The following is a 19,862-nucleotide window of genomic DNA, read 5'->3' as shown; positions in this document are numbered from 1 at the left end:
ATAGATACTGCTTTATTATTAATAATTTCTATTCCTAGATGTTACGCTTATGCTTAAATTTATATGAATTTCCTGAACTTACATTAAGGGAACGTAAATGAAATGAAACATGAAATAATAAATCTCTCTAGTCTATTCTGCAACGTTTAGACTTCAACTACGAGATTTGAAAAAAACGGAGTGTTTACAAATTAAGATTTTCATTTATTGATTTGAGGATAACAAGGTGTGTATGTACAGAGAAAGTTTTGTTATGGCGGCTCAGGTACATACCCTGATTACGGCTTTTTGTAATTTGTTGAGGCCTTTGGGCCAGATATTTTAGTTTTAGATGCTTTTATGTGCTTAACATGAAAGTGGCACACATATGTTGCCTGATACTGTTTGATTCTATCATTTATACTTATTTATAATCATGTTTCTAGGGGCGATGGGTCTAAAGTGGTCAAGAGGGCGAAAAAAAAACTAAAATGAGCCTCAGCAGCTTAAGAGTTTGCAATGAAAATATGAAAGTTGCTGCCACAATAGTATAAACGTGTATAATGAATTTCAGTCCTCCATTTGTAGAAATATTAATTTCATTTAATTTATAAGTATTATGTACTATATTCTTTATTCATCTGATTGAAGGACGGACATAAGGAAAGTAGCGCTTACTTTTCCTACTTCAGAGCAAATCTTCGTAAGGCTCTCTAAAAGTGTATTCATATCCTTAAATCACTATTTACGCTTAGTTACTGGTAATTTAATTTGAATATTTTCCGCCAATTCTTGAGCCATACAAGATGGCGTGGCGAAGTGCCGCTACATATCCCGACCTCTATGTTATCGACCTCGTACTATGTGGTCAGGCTCCAGAGTCACATCTTCCCCTCTTCCGTCTGTTATTCCCCTCCCGGTTCGACTCGTTTTCAGAGCTGGTTGTCAGTCGGAGGGAGTCATCTGTTTGGGTTGTACGTGGAAGCGTGCTCTCTGTGCTGCCTTGGATTTAGTGTTGTTTTTAATTCATAAGAGTATTTCTTACGTCTAGGAAGGAACTCTGTAGTGAATCTCGGATAGGCGTATCTGTGAACTATTGATCGACGGGCTGTGTTGTTTCCAACGCATAATGAGAAGTCAAGTTTTCAGAGGATGATATTGTGTTCTTGGAGGGCCGACGTATCGTTTAAGTTTGGGTGAATATACCTCAGGATATGTGTACTTTACTGCTGTGGAGTGTGTTTTTGTAGGAGGGCTTCAAGGATGCTGGCTGCCCCAAGACTTCCGGTGAAGAAAATATCGGGTATTCCTTACTTTTTCAGTGAATATTACAGGTGCATTTGAGTGGGAGAAAACAGTGCTTTGTTAATAGAATGAGATATTTTCTTGGCAAAATTCAATTTTATTGTCAGCCTTGGGATGACTATGATTATTGTAAGATTCCCTTGTGCTGAGTCCTTTTCTTTGGTTAACTCATGCTCGGTATCCTTTTTCTACCACCAAGTTTAGCGACCGAGATATTGACATAAGTGAACTGTAAGCGCCGTTGACTTTGGCCGTAATCGGTACTTTTATAGTTGTTGTAGTTATATTTCCGAATTATATTCGTTTTGTTATTATCACCTCCTGACAGTAACAGGTTACCACTTTCTGTTCCGGTGATTTTTTTTGTCGATATCCTCGTCACTAAACCGTGATAGGTAGAAGTGTGTTGTGATCATTTCTGCCGCCGAAAGTTGTCTTATACACTTCCTTGGGGTTATCAATAAGTTGTGTTTCTTCATCATCGGCGTGAAGTTAGTGATATAGTGAGCAGCTGCCAGCTGACCCTAGTGGCATCAAAGGTGTAGCAAAAGTTACGGATTCGCTTGGAAAAATTTCAGCAGCTCTGATAAGGTAAGGGAAGTCCAATATTATTCTAATATAATGTATCTCTCGACGAGGTATAAGTTATTTATTCCGGGTTTTCTGTTTTTTAATGCTCTGATTGTACATTTGTGTGATGGTGTCTTAGTCGAAAGCACACGCCCTTATTACTCTTAAATTCGAACAAAATGTTCACGCTTCCTCATTAGAGAACGTCGTTAATGACCCTCATCCAAATTGCATCTGAAACTGCAGGCCACTAAAGCCTCAATTTACTTCAGGAAAAGTAAGTAACAACTTACCGCCTTACATTAAGTTATTCGATATCCATGTCTGGGCTTAAATTTTGATGTCTTGTTACATTAGTTGCTCGGATTGGTTTGTTAATATCTATTTTCTTGATGAGTTCTTCCCGGAAAGTCATGCTTATTTATTTGTTTTTATATTTCAAATACACCTGTCCTATTATCAAATTCCTTGGGTTTGTTAGTTTTTAATTTGCATGATCATGTTCGTGGTCTTGATGTAAGATAAATGTAATGAATATTCCCCTATGAAAAAATTGTATAAACCTGTTTCAAATTTTTATACATTCTTGCCATGGCAATGTATAAGAACTTATAAAAAATTGAAACAGGTTTATACAATTTTTTATAGGGGTTACTATATTGCCTTCACTTCATTTGTGTCTTTAGCAAGTAATTTGGCACTTAAGAGGGATGTTAGGACTGGACCTCTCTCTCAAGCATCTGCAGGAAAATAGAAATTATGGTGTTCGTATTTTTTCTGTTTCTTGATGGCTGGCGTTGTAGGGTGGAAACTTGTCAGCTTAAAGAAAATTCGGAAAAAACTTTCTACTAAAGCTCGTTCACATATCATCTGAAGTCAAGTTTTGAATTGAATGAAAACGAAGACAGATAGATCGTGGAAAGTACTTTTTCTTGATCTTACGTGGTTACGGCAACTAATCCATCGTAACGTTTTTTTAATTGCTTATGATTGGGGAGTATGTAATTTCCTCTTTATCATTTATTTATACTTCAGTATAGCTCGAACTTCTTTAAAGTATCAGTTTCATGAAGTTACTGTAGAATTACATTCTGCTATGCGAATTTCGTATTCTGAAGAAAGCGGAATCGTTTTGAGTGTATTTGATGAAGATTCTTACTTTTGTAGTAAAAAATACGTATCTAATTTTTTGTGGACATTAAGTGATAAGCCTACTTATGATAAATCTAATGGAATTGATGATGATTTGGAAGCGATGGAAGAATTGTCTATTGTAGAGACGTTCTCGTTGAAGTGTTTCGATTTGCATTCAGAATCCATAGAGCTGTGAGTGAACATAAAGAGTTCCCTCTTTTTATCAGTGAAAATTACTCGATTGGTGAGGGGTTGGGAGCAGTTGTCAGTGTTGTCGTCTTTGGGTAATATGGGGCAGTACTTAGAGGATATTTTGATTCTTGCTGTTAAAATTGTGCCACCACCAATCAAAGTCATGTTGTTACATGCCGTGATTCCCATTTCGTATCAATTTCGCGCGGGGGCAGAATTACTGCAGTGGGGGTTCTATACTGACACACAGGCGTCGCCATTGTCGCACATCGATTCCTTGACAATATCAGAAATTCTCCCTCGTGCGGGTAATTCGGTCCAAAGTCTCGGAATAGGCGATAGCCGCTATTCATAATTTCCGATGTGGTATGGTCGGGCGATGTGTATGACATGGGAACCTCTCTCGTCTATCCGCGCCAGCGGGGAAGCCCGGGAAAATTCATGGCTCATTTGGGATGTGGGTACCTGGGTGTAGGTACGTACTAGAACGTCGTTTATGTGCTGGTCTGGAACCGCGGGTCGTGTCGCTCCTGTTTTCAAGCGGCGTGGAGGGAATGCCCTTGGCGGATCTTGGGCGGTCAGCTGGTGGAAATGCTGCAACGGCCACGGACACATGCGGAATGGGGGTGGAGGAAGGGGAGGGAGCGGAGGGGCGTGGATGCGGAAGGGATGGAAGGAATAGGGAACATTGGTCGATAATCACTCCCTCCACCCGTCTCCTCTCCCTCCCCTCCATCCCTCACCTTTTCTCCTCTTGTCGCGGTTAGCATATCGTCGTTTGTATACCCAAGGAAAATGAAGAAACCGTTTAATTAGTGTTCTAGAAAATTGCCCTCATCTAGGATATGCGTTCTCGGGTTGCCATACGTTTCGTTAAATTAGGGCTGTAATTTCTTCAGGGCTTGGATAAAGGGTCGAGTCCGTTACTATTATCTGATGATTTCAGGATTAGCTGTGTGAAACCTTTTCGGTGTAGAAATTGAAAGAATAAACTTGTCGGTTCACTAATGTATTTGAATAAGCACGACCCGTAGTAGCGTAGGCAGGGGGAGAGACCGGGGGGTCCGGAACCCCCACGAAATATAAAAACATATTAGTATCCTGTTTTTAAAAAATTTTCCCCCCTGGTTTTGGACTCCCCCCCCCGAACGAAATTCCTGGCTACGCCACTGACGACCCGGGTTTCATGTCATAGTTACATCGTAGGTGCTTTGCAAATATATAATGGCAAACCTAACAAAGTTTATTCTTTCATTTCCCATCCCTTGTTTTAATTAGTCTCGGATTTTGAGAGTATAATTCTCATTTAGTGATAGCACGTAGTGATGTAGCATATAACCCGAATATCTCGACTATATGCCAATGCTATGTCATTCCCGATATAAAATGCGTTTTATTTGTCCCCCACAATAGCCGTAGTAAATTCTGATCATAATCATCCTTAAGCAGTGTTGACATTCTGAAATATTAGTCCTATGCATACTTAACCTTTCGTTTCGTTGAGCCTGCACCAAAAACCCCCTAATCATGAACTAAGTACTAATTAATCAAAATCATTGTTTTTTGACAGAGATAATGTGAAGGAATAAACGTTTAAAAGTAAATAAAATAAAAATGTTTTTTTTTCAAATGGAGTACAGTCAGTCTTAACCTTCTAATCCTACTGCTATACGACTGCATTTCTCATTGGAAGGTAGCTTACAGTGAGAGAGTTACTGCTCGTCTTTCTCTAGCTACTATGTTGTAGGTATTTAAATCCTTTGATTGTTTTTTTGTGGCCCTATATTTATCCTTACCATGCATCAGTTTGCTTTTTACACTGTTACAGGCTTTTTAATTATGGTTCCTATGCTTTCCTAAAGGGCTCTTCCCTGCATTCTTATAGAATTGCCCTTAGTACCTGTCCCCTTCCCTTCTTGAGATGAGTTGTCCGTCCTTACTTCCGTCCATCGCGCTTCACTTGTAATTGTAGTTTGCCACCTGTTAAAAAAAAGTTGGCGTCTCGGAATTAGTGGGGGAGAGAGTAATGAAAGCGTAGTTCATGTAAACCTATCTTGGCAAAAATTATTGAAATATCCATATTTTCCTTGGGTTATTTCTTTTTGAATGTAATAATATCAGTATTGATGTTTTCGGAGAGGCAACCTTATTTTCTTTGTTAGTTTTTATATTGTTATTGTATTTCGTCTAATTCATGTTATTGTTTAAAAAATTTCAGTGTGAATTGGCGTCACGGCTGTAATTGGAAAACAACTTAAATAAATAAAAATAAAATAAATTCTGGAGAGTAATGTTATCAGCATAGAATAAAGTCTTAAAATATATTTTTACAATTTTGGGCATTTTCTTTATTTAGAAGTTTCTTGTGGGCTGTCTCTTCACATAAAATGTCTTGCGCGCTTTAGACATATTGGCTCAAATCTCCGTAATAGCTGGTAAGAGCTGGAATATTCACGGTGCTTAGCCTTTGGACCATGGGAAAGCTGAATAGGGAGTATATCCTATCGAGGATAGCTGACGAAGGTGGATAATATAAAGGGGAAAAACTGATTGCCGGTGAGGCCATTAAGCTATTGCACTCAAATCAAAGCATAGTAAGTTAGCCTTAAGTTGCGGACAGGGAATTTATAAAGTGCATTAAGATCAAGATGTCGGAATAGAACCGAGGAACCAACGCGACCGGGGAAATAAGGAGGACTTAGGCGAAAAATTGGCCGATTCGAAGTAGTTTAATCTGGCGGATGAAGTATTAAACCTGTCTTTGGATTGTTCTACGATATGATGGCCTAAATGCGCGGAGATAGGGCCTCACAACTTTATTTTTTCTCTCTCTATTCTCGCGGTGTTCATTATCGCTTTCGTGATACTGATACCGTTCCGGGCATTGTGTAAATATAATCGAGTAATCGGCGATAAAACTGTCTGGATGAGCGTGAGAATATCTATGTGGTTGATATCTGCCACCCCAAGGGAAGATAAAATACGCCTCGTATGGAGCCTTGGGGATAGAATTCTAGTTACGTGTTAATATGAGTCCTCCTCAACGTCGTAAAGTTTTTTTAAAATACTGGTTTTATCTATGGATTTTGATCCTTTATTTATCGATGCGGAAAAGTAATTTCTTCGAAAAATTTTAGAGTTGATAGTTTTATAAATTTCATAGGAATAATGACGTTTGAAGCAAACTCCAAACTCAATGTGAATTTAGTAAAGTCTATATGAATCAATCAGCCTAATTCATGAGTAAAGATTATACTCCTGCCCATTATTAAGTACTGTGCCATTACAGATCCAGAAATGTTCTTGAAAGGCTTGGATCCCAACTCCTTATCTGATACGGTGAATTTATTCGAGTGCTCCATCTTGTGAATGGTTCACTAGAAAATCATGTACGGAAGCAAACGACTAAAGTCGTGGAAAATGCCAAGTATGTAATTGATTTTCGATCCAAGGTCTCTGAATGCAAATGTAGGTTGGGATCTTATTTTTCTCCGTCGGATATTAAGAGAATAATTTGCGTATTCTACTTTTTTAAATTAAAGCGGGGCAGTCAGTCTTTAATTTTGGTTCATATTTTACGGTGGGGTTTTCGAGACAAATACATTTTGCCCAATACTGCAGATCCTAAGGAGTTGGCTACTTTTTTCATTATTTCCGTACTTGGAATGGATTTTAAGACCATGAAGTTTATCTTCAGTCAATACGTGGCCTCGGATTACCTTTTCCCTTCTCTCGTCTTTTTTTAACCTTTTGTCTGCGTTGCCTTGGTCGGGATAGTCTTCGTACGTCATCGAATCTATTTTCCTTGCCCTACTTACCTATTGTACCATCTGCATCAGTGCCCACATTTGTTTCTTCGCCTTGGTGTTTTCTTAGAGGGACTAGGTTCGTCCATTCGTTCTCAGTCCTTCCCTAAATGGGCGATGAGTCAAGCTCTTTGGCCTCTTTACCTTTCCTACGAGTTGTCGTTATTTTCCACGCCTTCAAAGGCGTTGTTAAGGTTCAACCAAAGTTTTATTATATCGCCTTGCTAGTTGATACTCAATTGATCTCTCTACTTTTTTGTGAGTGTGGTGGAAGGTCGCAGTGACGGAAAAGTTCTGTGGTGTTCATTTGAAGGGTAGGTCCATTTTGGGGGGTACGATGAAGACTGAACCTCCGCAAAGGTTTTAAGGGACTTTATTGGGGGCTTTGAACCCCCTAGCCCCTCCCTCAGTGGCTACCGCCTTGGTTTGATGAATTGTAACGGATCTGAATGGTAGCGCATCTGAATGTGTTTTATTGTATTTGCATTCTAAAAACATTTGATACATTGGAGCATTGGCGATTAACATTTCTTATTAGCTCGAATGATTTCAAACGGATTTTCTAGTTAAAATACTTAGCACCAATTTTGCTGGTTACGAAATCCGTGGTAAGTCATTTTCAAACTGGGTGGCGCTCATAAAGTTCAAACATTTTGTAGAGTTGCGTAACTTTGGTACTGTTCGTGTTCATGATTTATTATTGTCCGATCACTCAATTTATTTATCTCTCCAGCACCGAAGAAGTATTTTGGTCTTGATTATTTGCGTTTCGAGCAGTTATTGTTATGCCAGCAGTTATGGTTGCAGTTAATGTTCGATAGATTTTTCAAACTACACTAACTGCCAGTTTTATAATAAATATATAAAACCGGTGTGAATTAAACCGCTGTGGTAACAATATTGCTGTGTGTAAATAATAAATTCAAAGCAATATCAAAGTTTTCTGTTGTTATTGTACTTATGAGGTGGTTTATTCCTTGTGCGGAGTGAAAATGCAGGGCTTATCTAGGGTTCTCATCAACACTTCCCCCAAAAATGCACCCTCGCCCCCAACACTTACGTGCCCTCCAGTTCCATACCCACGTTCCCCTCCCCCGAAAAGTTCCCACAAACTCACCACGCTTCAGCAACCTTGCTCCATGTCCAAGTTCCACATCCCCGCTGAAACTGACATCCACATACTGAACCATCACCTTTTCATCTTTTAAGGTCCGAAACCATCTTCACTTTATGTATGCCGAAACTACGGTTCCATTTCGTATAGACGTTTTTTTTCGATTCGGACATCGGTTTCGATTTCGGTTTTTAACTACCATTTCGTTCCTTTCCGGCTTCGTCCCTGAAAGAGAATGTGGTCAAAAAAAACCTTGGGATCTCCTCCTTTAAAGTGTTCTTTCGAACTGGATACCGGATCGGTAACAATAAAGGAAATAATGAAAATGGTAAATATAAAAAAATGTACCAATTCTTAATTTAAGATTTTTATTCTGATGAATTGTATGTGGATATCGTAAAAATATTACGTTTAAGCTTCTCTTTCACTCAAATATCACTTTACGCCGACAACGATACACATGCGCCGTTTTAAATTCGTGCACTTTTATTGACTAGCTGGTTGGCGTGAGCTTTGAGCTCACCGGAACAGCTTTTTGAAAGCGCCAATATCCATCGTGAGGATTACATCCAAGGAGACTGCATAGAGGAGGCAATTCCATCCCATAGAAGGCTGATTTCTGTTGCCACTTCGGTCACATTTCAATCGGTCTTCAAGAAGGTCCGCGGGCGGTGATGAGCGCAATACGTTCCACTTTTTTCCCAATATTTTTCATTATTATGTTATTATTAATTGTATTGCGAGGAATAGCATCGAAAAATTATGAATTTGATAGATCACATCATCATTAGTATACTTTTCGGTTAACGTCCCAAATTTAACCTTATTTCCCCGTAAAAATCGGATCACATTTTCCGTCAGCGACGCGAGTGGCGACTTTTCTAAACCCATTTAAATGTATGGTCTGGTGACAGCAAAGTTATATGCCGACTTGAGGATCCTCGTTTATAATATTCGTGATCACATCCATGGCTACATCAGAAGGGCTTCTCAGCTCTCCTCGAATGGCAAGGGCGGTGTTTGGGGTGACGTTTCATGCTCACAATCACGTCCTTTTCCCCCGCACAGTGCATCTTCCGTTGGCCGGGTCCATGCCCTTCCCATCATCCCTCATTCTGTTCCAGCCCATTTTCGTCCCCCTCCGCTAGTTCTAAGACCAGCTGTTCTCTTCCCTATTCCCCGCCCCCCTCCCTCTAGTACTTAAGCCGACCCTCTGTTATCCTCCCTTCACATCCTCCCCTCATCTTTATCCTCCTCCCCAACGCAGATAATCTCGCGTGTGCCGCTGTTGCGAATGACGCAAGCAAGTCGCGGACCTGCATCCCCCCTTTCCTCATGAAGGTCTTTCCCTATTTTTTCTGGCCTCGGGTCTCTCTTATAAGGGTCCTATGGCTAGTTCACCCGTGTTTGATATTTGGATTGGAATCTAGCTTCGTTGATATCATCAAGGAGAGGTTTGCGTGGTGTCGTTTTTGTCATCAGTGTGCTCAAGTTTGCATGGTGGCTCTGTTGGTTAATATTCCTTAGAATGGGGGACATAATTTCATCTAAAAACCAGTTTGTCACATTTTCATTGCAGGAAACCATTGAGAATTGATTAATATAAGAATGATTATGACATTATAGTAATGCGCAATAATTTAGAGCGAATTTATGAAAACAATTTAGGTTGCCAGTAATAATGTTGGCTCTATGCCATGCCATACCTGGTATGGTCTTTGCTTAATTTTCCATGCTATTATCCTTAGCAATTGTTTTATTGCATCGGCGAACTCCACCCATAAAAGTCGCTGGTATCTGCGGTGGCCTTCCTTCTCTGAAGCTTTCCAAGCTTGGTTGGTATTATTATCGTTTTTGTGGGCCAGTGCGAGGTACCCTTTATGATGTATTCAATCACATCCGGACGAGAATGCACAGACCTTGGGTATTTAACCCGATTATTCACCCTCCCCTTTGCCCATACTAATGGGGCGACATCGCGGTTGAATCAGACGGAGGGTATTGGGTTCTTAAGCCTGCACCGGATCGTTTGGCCTTGTGGGGCGGTTGGCTATATTAATCCTGTAGATTGAATGAGCTCTTTGACTGACTGGGGTTATGCATACACGCAGGACTGTTGAGAGTACCTCGGTGGTGGTTTTCAATAATCTATAAGATTAAATATTTCAGTGGGGCTGCCTTTCAGCGGTGCAACTGAAAAGCTATTGCAGAACTCACTTTAGTGATTATTTATCACCACTGCTGTTTGAAAAGGTTTTGGTTTAGTCTGAAATGTGAATTGAAAGGGGGGGGGGAATTCAGAAAGTAGGGAATGGTATATATAGCATCATGGGGAGATCGAGCGAGGTTATTAAACTTAAAGATGATCAACAGTCTCAAATTCGATATTTTTGCTTTTTGAATATCAATAAATTACAGATAACAACGTTGCCAAAATTTAGATGATTTGGTCAAAGTAGATTGTTAAATGCCGATGTTATACCAGCTATTTAATATTGCTTCAAATAACAATCTGTAAGTATTGATTTTATTAATTTAGCTTGAGAAAAAATATTGTGAATTTTTGATATTTTCAATTCAATGTGAAATACTGAGTAGACTGTGATATCATCAGCAATGAAAATGAATCGCATTTCTCCCAATTCTTTTCTTTTCGATTGTTGAAAGACATCCTGTGGTCCATTTGCTAATCGAAGGCACCTCTAGTTTACATTGACTGTCGGCAGTCTCTTGAGACGTCGAGTTAAATCATTGTACTTACCTTGCTTGTCCATTTAGTTTTTGCCCCATGATGCGTGGTGGTTGAGTCGGGTTGTGGCTTTGGTTTGTGTGTTTCACTCGATTCGAGAAATTCCCCCAAGCCCTGATAGGAATTGTCAATGGTTCATCCTTCACCTGGACTTTCTTGACAAATGGAAGGGCATCAGTTAGGCGTAAGTTTACTAGCCTCGCTGGGCATGTTGGTCGGGAGAGCAGTGTGTGGTTAAATTGGAGTCATTTATCACTCGCCGTGTGTAAAGTGAGCGTAATTAATTATCTCAAGTGCTTGCTGTAATTTAGAATTGTTCTGGAACCTCTCCGTTAAGGTAAGTTTCCTGCTTGTTGGTAGGCTTGTTTAATTTTTTTTATATTGCCTATTTCATTTTTTCGTTCTTGATCCATCGATAATTATTTTCTTTTTGTCGAGCATTCAATTCGTGCGTCGCTGAATTCAAGTTTTAAGTTGGCGTAATTCTTGTATTACATCGGAACATTTATAAATCTTTTCCAAGTGAAAATAGTCTCTCTGGTTATCGAATGAAACGCAGAAGAACTATGTTGTTGATTGGCCTTCAGTATCGATGTTCAAGATTCGTCGTTCCCTCTTTACAGAGCAAAAGGCTGCTCTATTGCCCTTTGCGTAATTTCCTCCTTGTATCCTTTAGTTTTTCAGAATTATTTTTTCCTTGGGCTGTAAAAGATGCATGCCATTTGCATATGCTCATCGAGAGATGATATTTTCTGTAGATCGTAATCGTAGAAAACTCAAACAACGTGGGTGATGTAATATTTAGGTATTCAATCTTGGTTTACTGTTTTAAGTGTTGCATTCAGCCATAAATCATGTTTCGTTCCGCAGTTAATAGGTATATTCATAGAATGAAATGTGTTGCTTCAAACTTAACATTTCCTCCCGTATATACCTTTACTAATGTGGTTACAATGCCGTTCACGGATAGTGAAAGCTCAGCTAAACAGGCCACTCTATACATACGTCGAACTCAGGCTGGGGTAATTTTCTATGCGTATTTAGCCTTCTGTGTTCTCTTACCTTCCATCCCGCCCCATTGCATTCACAGGTTAAACTGCCAGAACCCTCTCCTGCTGTCTCCCTATCCCTTCCTTTCATATTTCCCATTATCTCCCCCCTCTGTCCATTTTGGTCCGAATGAATTTAAATCTCTCCCACTTTGACGTATCCCTCGTCTTTTTGTTACCCTGGGCAACGGTCACAGTTGCCCCTCGCCCGTTAGCGGCTGAGACTATTATGAAACAAATCACCCGGCCACCAGCCTTTCCTTACTTCCGTGCGCTCCCGCCGACTTGTTAGAAGGGGCAGACGCGTGGTCAGTCCACCTTTGCCCCACTGGCGGGTGCGACCATCGAGTGCCCTCAACTTTGTGACAATGGTCTGCCCGGTGCGGCTCCGTCGGACTCCCGCATTGTCCATGCGGTGCGCACCTGTCGGGGTAGGTTTCTCCGTGGTATAGGTACTCATCCGAAAAGGGAGATGAAAGCATTGTAAGGAAATGGGACAAAAACTCCCAAAGCTTCCCTATTGATTCCTGTTGAAGTCTGTCGCCACCTTTTGTTGAGGTCTGAAATACGACGAGAAAAAACGTCCACAATTTTGTCTTAGAGGTAGAATAGAAGGATCTTGTGTATGGTCCATAATAAGGAAACTCGGCATGCTCGAAGTTACTCTTTCCTTTGCTATTTCATTTGGTTTGCGATTCATATACCTCACGTTATTGTCAACCGTTAAAAATCTCTTTGTAAAATCTCAAACGCATTCTCCTGTCAAAACAGTGGTTATTGACTGCCGTAGTGCTAGCTAGGATGAATTCAAGCTATAGATTTGATGATTTTAATTGGTAGCGTCTGTATCTTTATTGTTTCGTTGGTAGTATTCGGTGAATGGTAGCAATGAATAATGAAGTCGTTCCGTTATAATCGATGCGAAGTACAAAGAAAAAATTTAGTGTGGTCTTGTGGAGGCAGTTAATTCCTTGGTTTCCTCCCATATTTGGATGGACTTTATTGATTTCTAAAATCTTTGCTTGTTATCCGTTAAGTATTATTATACTATGGCGTCCTCATATTTTAATCACATTGCTTAGTTGCCGAACGCTCTTTACTCATTTGTTTTTTTTTCAGCTATGTTTTTTCGTGTATGATTACATTTTTGAGGTTTGTTCCCCTTTGTCTGCCATTGTGTAGATAAGATCGCAAAACTATGATGTAAGCTGCTACGAATAACACCGTTACGCGGCTGACCTGTCAGGGTAGGCGTTATAAATGTATTTCCTATAGTACATGTCGAGTGGTGAGATAATTAATTGACTACTATCTCAGTTTTCAGTTATATCTATTTTTACTTGTTGATTCTACAAGGTTAACTGAAAAATAAATATTAAGGAGTTCTTGGAGAATAGTTTTGACAATTGATTCATCCTCTTTGCTACGCTGGGTGAAGATGCTCTTGGCTTCTGTTGTAATAAAGTATTCGATTGATCACGTTCTTAGTAATAATAATAATAGCAGAGCATTGTATGCTAAGCAGTTTAGGCATATGGATTAGTTTCGCTATCGTTAGTTACGGTCTCGTAAAATCTGATAGAATATATGGAAGAATTCTATTTATTGTCTTTATATGCTGTATATTTCCTCATTTGATAGTCTTGGAATTTTCCGGTTATTACATCTATTTGATTGGTGAATTTCCAGTCAGGATTGGATGTAGATATATTCTGGGCGCTTTTTCAAGAGGTGCAAAAATAAAAGACTTTTGAGACGAAAGGCAATCGTGAAAAGTTTTCAGCTATTTCAGGACACCATTAATCATCTTATACGCGGCATATTACTGGGAGAATATATTTTTTGTCGCCATACATTTATGTGGTTTGACTAGTTGCATTTTTGGTGGGCAGGTAAATATACTGTGCGGGTGTTAGTGGGCAGGTATATATTTCAGTGGTTGCCCCGTAAAATGTATGTCCGACGATTATACGTGTATTTCCCTACCAAATGCTTTAATGATTGAGACGATGTAGCGCCGCTGGATCTATATGTATTCATTCGAGAAATTGAGACCAAATTTTATGAAATAAACTCATGTCTGGTTACCTAATGGCCGGATACTCTTTCTTTCGCTTTAGACTTTCTTCGTTTATACAGATCATGGTGAGGTATGAAGTGAAATAAAGTTTGTCCAAATGAGAGATGTGCCATTTATCCCATGCATGCATGCATATTTAATTCGGACAAGAGGTACTTTAATTCGGAATTTAGCGATCATCTTATGGTTCTTACGCATTGGATTCTACCGGGTCTTGCTTCACCATCAAATATTCTCTTTGGAGAATACTTATCTCTTGCCATATCTGTTTGAATACTCGTATTTGTGAGACCGGTTTTTGGAATATGCCAAATTTGAAATTTTTATGTAGCCGAGCGGTATAATTGCAAACAATGCATGTAAATTGTCTTTAAACAGCAAATATTATTTGTAATATTTCCCCAAAGTGACCGCCACAGTGTCGATGAAAGTTATTTCCACCTATGTATTACAAATATTGTTGGTAATATTAACAATATGTTTGGTATATCGCATTGTATCCACTTTATCAGATTGTGTAGGTAAGTCTGGGACATGTAGGCAATACGCTCGTAAATCGCCATCAGGGATAAGCCAAGCGCGCACTTGACTTCATTTCATGGCGATCTGCCAGGGTTGCGTCTAGCCGGTGCTGGGGGCACATACATTCCATGAGGATTAAGTCTACTATAAAAATTAGAGGAAAGGAGAAAACCGGACTTTCACTCGTAGCGCCATCTCTCTCCAGGAATAGCCATGGCATAAGCCGTCCATTTCGCGGACAATTAAAAACACTGTGGCGAGTCCCATCCCCTCCTCTTGTACATACATTTCCACTCGAAGGTGTATTTCATTTTTTCGCCGGGCGCGCTAATCCTCTGGAGTCACTCGGTAATAATGGAAGGGGTGGGGAGCAAAGGGCCTTGCACCTGTACCCACACATTAGTCCCCCTACCCCCTCTCGTTTTTTTTGCGAAGGGTGCGCGAATAATTACACCTGCGAGCGAACTCGTCTCAGTCCGTCTAGCAATTGCACCCACGCCTGCTCCTCCCCTCACCTCTGCCTTGTCTCCCCACTCTACTTCTTCTCCCTCACTTCCACCATTCTCCCCACTCTCTCCCAGTCGCATGAGTCACTCTCCTCGCGGCTGTCCCGGTGCTGAGCGCCCACCGTATCTTCTTATACCTGTCCCTACCCCGTTCCTTCGCAAGCCCTCTTTTGAAAATTTTTCGAATGAATTGGCGAGAATTTATTTAAAATTAGAAAAATTTCAGATAAATTAAGAGATGTTTCTATTAATTTCATTTTTTCTTTCGGGGTAAGCTGTCAGACTAGATAGTGTTTAAACATTTTCGTTTGTTTACAACAAAATATGCGTTTTAAAAATACGTTAAAGCCATTTTATTAATCTACATTTATGTTTGCAACTTATTGTGGAAGATGAATATTGTAGACGTAGTAGTTTTTCCTAGGTTGAGTTACAAAGTTCATGAAGTTGACAAAACGGCGAATTTAATGTTGCGCGGAGTCATTTATTGCACTCGCGTGTCTTCATTTGTGAATTTTCATAAAGAAAAAATAATTTAGACTTGAGAATAAAATTTCCTTTAAAATGACGTTTTATTCATTATTATGGCATGCACTGAAGTCCAGATTTAAATTTGCAAAGTACAGCGGCACATCATTTTGACGCCGACAGTAGTTTAAGACCTCTTCTCATTTTCATCCTGCTAATCACCATGGACCAATATGGTGGAGTAGGGGTCCTCTAGCTCTACCATTATCCAAAGCTTTTTGTCAAATACCAAGATATAGCTACGACCTTGCCACCAGGAAGATTTAACTTTCGCTACTGAACAGGGTTATGGTGTGGTAACTTGATGTCAGTGACTGTGGGGTCAACAATGAGTGGCAGCCTATTATCTTATCAATTATTCATCTTTATACTCCACTCCAGTTAGGCCTTACTACAGTCAGTTACTCTTTCACTTTCAATGGCACTTCCCTAGAATTCTTTTTACAAATCCCAGATTACGGTTAACTCCTCCGCATGCGTCGCGTATGTGTTTGCCCACTGAGAAATTCCGAGTGATGGTGACCCCTAGGAATTTACGAACTCGGCACTCGACATATGGATCCCGTTAGCGGTGTAACCTCTTCTTGAAGATATTTTCCAAAACTTCATCACCATGCACTTTTAAAGATTTAATTATAATTCTTAAGCACTGCACCAGTCATTAGCAGCAGCGAGGTCATTTACTGAGGCCAAACTATCGAAATGACCATCAATGTCTCTTCGCACAACTACATCATCTGCAGAGGATTTATATTTACGAATTTGATTTCATCATACCTTAGCGATACTTCAGTAAAATATGTAAATTTCTTTTAAAACGCCAATTATAATTCAAGCGATGTATTCTTTAGTCTTTGAGTGAATTTGTTCTTAATTTTCTATAATCTATTAGATATGGATTTTGATGTAAACGTATATTTTAGGTGCCTTATTTCCTTCGGAATTAAACTTGCCCAAATAAGCATTCGACCAATATAATTTTCGCTGTGTCGTAGTTTTAATTGCGGCGAAGCGAAGGTTTAACGGCGCCTCGGGGATCTTTGGGATTCGCGACCGCTTGTTGCTAGTTTGCGATGCGGTTCGTGCCCCTTCTCCTTGGGCGCGCGGTGGATCACGGGGCACTCGTGAGGCGATTGGAGGCGGAGGAAGGCCTCGCGAGACGGGATCTCCTCGGTCATGCCGGGAAAGGCAGACGACGGTGATGGAGAGATGTTCGCGAGGGAGGTTGCGATGTCTCTCTTTCGCTGCCTACGTAATGGCCATTTAAGTGCGTACCTGCCATTGTAGCCGGGAAATTGTGATTGTAGTGTTCGCATCTTTGTAAAGGAGCTCGTAATGAGGCTAATTACCTGCGGAGGTTGGAAAGCGGTTGTAAAATATACGTTTACATCAGTGTGGCGTCATACTGAGCGAGAGCGTGAGTATTGTGGAAGGATGAATAGAACTCGTAATTGGCGTTCAAGATCTGGTTGTAGGAAGGGAAAAGAGTGAGATAGACGGAAATAAATGGTCGTTGAGGAGAATAAGCTTCTTAGAGAGGCAGATTTGATAGGATATTGAGATGGTAGCCGTAGGGTTTAATGTGAGGCGAAAGGGTGCAGAAGGATGGTAAGTGGAAAGGAATACAGGGTGGGACGAAGGGAAGTAAGACGCAGGAGAGAAATCTTTTGGGAAGGTAATAACTGTAATCTGGCGGAGCCAGAGAGCGTTGTTGCAGGAAACGGTTTTTATTTCTTATGGGACCTTACCTATTCTAATTACATGGACGTAGAAGTTCCTTTCTCTCTCTTGGCGATTAAATTTTTCGATTTACAAGTAGAATTTTTCAATTGCGGGGGGCCATTTGGAAGTTTCGTTTCGACAACTCAAAAATTCATGGTCCTCAATGCTGATGGAGAGCGTCGAGCAATTGTAAACATTGGCTATTGACTTCGATGACTTGCGATAGTCAATGGCCAGGAATTCATGTCCATCAATGGCCTTCGGTAGTTAATAGTTACTGTAAAGGGTCAACAATTACCAACTAATGTTTAAGTTGGTTTGTGAATTATGATTTTTGATGCTGTCCGTCGATTTTTCAGCGGTAACCAGTGGGATATTGACAAACAGTCGACCATCGGTGGTTTTTCTACCACCGAAAGTTGATAGACCATGACAAATTGGTCGAATATGGACCGTCCGTCGGAACTCGACCACAGAAGCAAAGTTGTCGATACCTCACGTAGACGAAGGGAGTTCACTGCTTCGATTGAAACCACCGACGATGGTGTGTGAGAGATCGACCCTACTTATGAGATGAACTGAACTTTCGACCTGGCTATGCCTCGATTGTGTGGCAAGGGCTGGGCAAGGATCGTAGGTTGGGTGAGGATGAAGTTGAGGGAGGCATCTCCCTCGTAGCGTTCGCAGCCTGGGCTGGACGGGCTGGAGAGCGGGGGATGGGATGCCCTCGTGAGAATGTGTGCATGTGAGGCGAAACCTGTTATTTCTGCGCTGGATGGGAGGAGAAAAAGGCCACCGCCTCTGGAAAGTGTTGGGCTCTCCTCCTCGTGGTGGAGTACGGCGAGTAGACCCGAGGGACTACGTCGACGGCGGGAGGCCCTCGGAATGCTCTCCCTTGACGGCCAGCCAGCGAGCGGCCTTCGTTTCATAGGCCCTGTGGCTCCTTGAAGCATCTTGCGGGTCGTCTTCGTTTGTGCGTGGCACTGGTTCATTTCCCGCCTGGATTGTAGATTGCTCCCTGTGCGAGTTCGAGGGATTTTATTCGCGATTATTAAGAAAAGAAGCTCGCTTCGTTGAATCGTGCTACGAACGGAAAGAGAATGTCATTATGGTGAAATGACTTTAATAGAGTATCTGATGCAAATGCCTTTGCTAAAGTTTATTAATTGATAAACTGTGTGAGCCGATTTCAGGGAGGTTACCGATAATATACCCGTCGAAGTCGAGAGTACTATTGTAGACTATAAGGTAGGTAATAACTTTTAGGTAGAAAGTTTGATGGTGCTGGAGGTTCACCGTGAAGAACAGATTGGTTTGAAAGTTCTGTTTACTTTAAGTAAATTACCTAACTCTTGCTGCGTAGAAAAAACTCTTAAGCTCCCCGTACTTTGGTTTTATATGGATGTTTCCTATGTTACACTCATCTATTTGTGTTTCTAGTCGAAGACTGATTTTTACGTGGCAGGGTAGAACTCACGCACTAAACTGCAGGCATGTGTGACTTACTCGTCAAGGAATGGGTAGTTTTCATTGGCTCATAAAGAAGAAGTATTAGGATCGCACGAGATCTTATTATTTACAGTGAGTCGTTAATAATTGAATGAACACGTTATTAGCTACCGATTACAATTTCCCTAAAGAAAGTTCACTCCTGGGAAACTTTCGGTCGCAACAATTTCTTTATTATCGTCAGATTTTTCCTATTTTTGTCGTCGTTTTTATCATCCGATCCTCCATGTACCGATGCATTATGCTGGAAAATATGTAAAATGCCTTACGAAATTTCTCCCATCACCCGACGAAATGTGTTTCAGTATAATTTTCCTTGGAAGTTACGCGTCCTTCTCGGCCGTTCTTCCCTTTGACCAAACCTGGCGGCGATGAAGGAAGATTGGGTTATGATTGTGGAATGGCTTGACTGCGGTGGCTGATCGTTGTCTTGGGATAAAGGCGTCGTCGGCCAACCTTATTGGCTTGTGAGCTGCCCTAAACCTGGGTCACAAACAGGACAGGAGCAGCCAGACTGAGGTGTGCACGCAGCCTCCGTGAGCGTTTTGTTGTTATTTCTCGTTTCTGCCGAGACTGGGAGGAGTTTCGTCGTGATTTCGTTTTAGGAGCTAGACTACTGGTGTGTGAAATCTCTACATGTTAACCGGTTCCTCATAAAAAGAGGAATGATATTGTCAGGTAGACGTTATAGTCAAGCTAGCTTGACTTCCGTTGAGGTCTGGAATGGTCTCTTTGTGGATTGAGGAGCTGTAATCTGAACCTGTGTGGTTTTTCCGATATTCTGACGTAACTGCGTGAATAATCAGCTTTTGGGTGAGAGATGATCGGCTTCTAATTTCGATGTGAATGCCGGAGAGTCTCTGAGGAATAGTCTTGGATTGTCTTCTACTTCTAATTTATAAGAGTCCGAAATAATGGATATGACGTGTAACTGTGGATGTAGAGTCCTTAGTTTTTTTATTTAGCTGAGCTCAACCCCAACAGAGTGTTTGAGTGTTATCTTACTTTCGTTTTTTTTGCCTATTTCATGTCTGAATATTTCCTTTTTGTGTACAACTGAAGTTAAGTAATCTATAATTAGCCAGGGTAGGTGGATG

The 19,862-nt window shown here is 40.7% G+C and overlaps 2 protein-coding genes across 4 annotated transcripts in view; one reads left to right on the top strand and one right to left on the bottom strand.

Moving 5' to 3' along the window:
- LOC124153935 overlaps positions 1-388 on the bottom strand; it is a 35,224-nt gene extending 34,836 nt beyond the window's left edge. Inside the window, exon 1 of the mRNA XM_046527347.1 lies at positions 274-388. The gene's annotated coding sequence lies outside the window, so the exon portion shown is untranslated. The remainder of the gene's footprint in view (positions 1-273) is intronic.
- A 520-nt stretch (positions 389-908) lies between these two features.
- Positions 909-19,862, top strand: part of LOC124153933 (ankyrin repeat domain-containing protein 50) — an 817,119-nt gene continuing 798,165 nt past the window's right edge. For all 3 annotated transcript variants that reach the window (XM_046527346.1, XM_046527345.1, XM_046527343.1), the window contains exon 1: positions 909-1,875. The gene's annotated coding sequence lies outside the window, so the exon portion shown is untranslated. The remainder of the gene's footprint in view (positions 1,876-19,862) is intronic.

The sequence above is a fragment of the Ischnura elegans genome, chromosome 2 (genome assembly GCF_921293095.1).
Source record: "Ischnura elegans chromosome 2, ioIscEleg1.1, whole genome shotgun sequence".
Taxonomy (NCBI): Eukaryota; Metazoa; Arthropoda; class Insecta; order Odonata; family Coenagrionidae; genus Ischnura; species Ischnura elegans.
Note: the sequence above shows the minus strand (reverse complement) of the source record. Positions and strands in the feature narration are given on the sequence as shown.